Source organism: Crocodylus porosus, unplaced genomic scaffold, assembly GCF_001723895.1.
Source record: "Crocodylus porosus isolate Cpor-Errol unplaced genomic scaffold, CroPor_comp1, whole genome shotgun sequence".
Classification (NCBI taxonomy): domain Eukaryota; kingdom Metazoa; phylum Chordata; order Crocodylia; family Crocodylidae; genus Crocodylus; species Crocodylus porosus.
Genome location: NW_017728948.1, coordinates 7,601,221 through 7,604,190, shown reverse-complemented (window position 1 = coordinate 7,604,190; position 2,970 = coordinate 7,601,221).

The window sequence follows — 2,970 nt, the reverse complement described above, 5'->3', positions numbered from 1 at the left end:
TAAAACAGCTCACAGAAGTTTTTTGATCACAGGCCATGGTTCTCGTAAGGGACTTCAGTCACCCTGACATCTGCTGGGAGGGCAATGCAGTAGGCCTATGCAAATAGGGAAGTATTTGATTCAGATCACTGTCCTGAATTGATTTGGCAGAATTGGGTTCAGAAGATTTGGCGTGGGTTCAAAGAGATTCAGATATTCGGCCATAGACTGTAACAGGGAATCACTGAAATACCTAGAATTTTGTCATTTTTGGCAGATTTGGATCGAAAGAGACAGAAAAGCTACAGACAGAGGCTTATGTGCTGTTTCTACGTCCCTTTCCTTAGAGCACTGTGATTGGAAGGGGAGTCAGGGAAAGAGCACAGTCACCACCAGCTACAGATGTCAGTCTCCACCCCCCCCCCCCACACACACACACTCCCACTCCCTCTTCCCAGTTTCTATTCCCCTGAAAGACTGCCTTCCAAATTTTGGAATCTTTTTCCCAATCTTTTCTGAATCGATTCAGAGGCTCTGAATCAATTTGGAGGGTTTTTTTGGTCTCCCAATTCAATTCGGATTCAGTGATTCGGCCTCTGAATCAGGCCAAATCTTCAAATTGAATCAGCAACCAAAGCTTCTCATACCTCTACAATACAACAGTGTGTAAGCAATCCAATACGTTGTTGAAGAGTACTGGGAACAACTGCCTGGTGCAAGTGCTGGAGAGACCAACTAGAGGCTGTGCTCTTCTTGACCTGCTGCTTACAAATGAAAAAATTGGTGGGAAATGTACTAGTAGATAACAACTAGGGCAGCAGCGGCCATGAGATGATTGAGTTCAGGATCCTGAAGAAAAGAAAGATGGAGAGCAGCAGAGTAAGGACCTTGGACTTCAGAAGAGCAGATTTCAACTCACTTAAAGAACTCATGGGTAGAATTGTCTAGGAATCCGCTCTGAGGGAGAGAGGAGTCCAGGAGAGCTGGCTGTGCTTTAAAGAAGCCTTAGTGACAGTGCAGGAACAAACCATCCCAATTTACAGGTTCTCTAGCAAGTATGGCAGAAGACCAGTTTGGCTTAGTAGGGAGCTCTTTAGTAAATTACATCACAAAAAAGAAGGTTATAAGATGTTGAAACTTGGACAAACAACTAAGGAGGAATATAAAAGTATTCCTTGGGCATGCAGGGTGAAATGAGGAAGGCCAAAGTGCAATCGGACTTTCAGCTAGCAAGGGAAGTGTGAAAGGTAACAAGAAGGGTTTCTACAAGTATGTCACTAATAAGAGGAAGATCAGGGAAACTGTGGATTCTTAGTGAATGAGGGAGGCAACCTAATAACAGAGGATGCAGAAAAGGTTGAAGTATATCATGCCCTTTTCACCTCAGCCTTCACCTCCAGCAAGGTCAGTTCCCAGAATACTGCACCTAACAGCACAGTTTGGGGAGGAGGTGAGACATGAACAGTGGTGAAAGAACAGGTTAGGGACCACTTAGAAAAGCTGTATATATACCAGTCCATGGGGCTCCATGGGGCTGCATGGGATGATCCCAAGAGTGCTGAGGGAGTTCGCTGATGTGACTGCAGAGTCACTGGCCATCATTTTTGAAATCTCATGGTAATCAGAAGAGTTCCAAAATGATTAGAAAAAGGCACACATAGTGCCCATATTTAAGAAAGAGAAAAAGGAGTGTCTAGAGGACTACAGACCAGTAAGCCTCTCCTCAGTCCGTGGAAAAATCATGGAACGGGTTCTCAAGGAATCAATTTCTAAGCACTGGGAGGAGAAGGAGGTGATTAGGAACAGTCAGAATGGATTCACCAAGGACAAATTATGCCTGAGTGACCTGATTGGCTTCTACAATGAGTTGACTGGCTCTGAGGATGCAGGGAAACCAGTGGAAGTGGTATACCTTGATTTAATCAAGGCTTTTGATACAGTCTCCCAAAGCATTCTCACAAACAAGCTAAAGAAATGTGGGATGGATGAATATACTCAAAGGTGGATAGAAAACTGGCTAGAGCATTGGCTTCAGTGTAGTCATCGATGGCTCAATGTCTAGTTGGCAGTCAGTATCAAGTGGAGTGCCCCATGGGTCAGTCCTGGGGTTGGTTCTGTTCAATACTTTCATCAATTACATAGAATGTGGTATAGAGTGCACCCTCAGCAAGTTGCCAGATGACACCACACTGTGGGGAGTAGTAGATATGCTGGATGTTAGAGCTAGGATTCAGAGTAACCTAGACAAATTGGAGGATTTAGTCCGAAGAAATCTCATGAGACTCAACAATGACAAGTGCAAAATCCCTCACTTAGAGTACAATCCCATGCACAGGCACAGTCTGGGGACTGACTAGCTGGGCAGCAGCTCTGCAGAAAAGGGCCTGGGGGTTACAGTGAACAATAATATGAATATGAACCGACAGCATGCCCTTGTTGCCAAGAAGGTTAAGGAATTGCGAGCAGGACAAGGGACATGATTCTTCCCCTATATTCAGCACTAGTGAGGCCACATCTGGAGTACTGTGTTCAGGTTTGGGGCCCTCACTGAAGAAACGATGTGGACAAGTTGGAGAGAGTCCAGTAGCAGGCAACTAAAATGGTTTGGGGCCTGGGGCTCATGACTTATGAGGAGAGGCTGAGGGAACTGTGCTTATTTAGTGTAGAAAAGAGAATACCAAGAGGGAATTTAATAGTAGCCTTCAACTACCTGAAAAAGTGGTTAGAAAAAGGATGCAGATAGACTAGGTGTGTGCAAAATATATCCCACAGGCCAGATCTGGCTCACCTGGAAATTCATCCAGCTCACAGGTACCCATCAACTAACTATACCCTCCTGCTGGCTGACACCAGCCCGGACATAGTGGGGAATACGGAAACATGGTGGGACGCAACGCATGATTGGGCGGTGAATGTCAAGGGCTATAGGCTGTACAGGAGGGACAGGATAGGAAAGAGAGGTGGGGGCATGGCACTCTATATTAAGGAGGA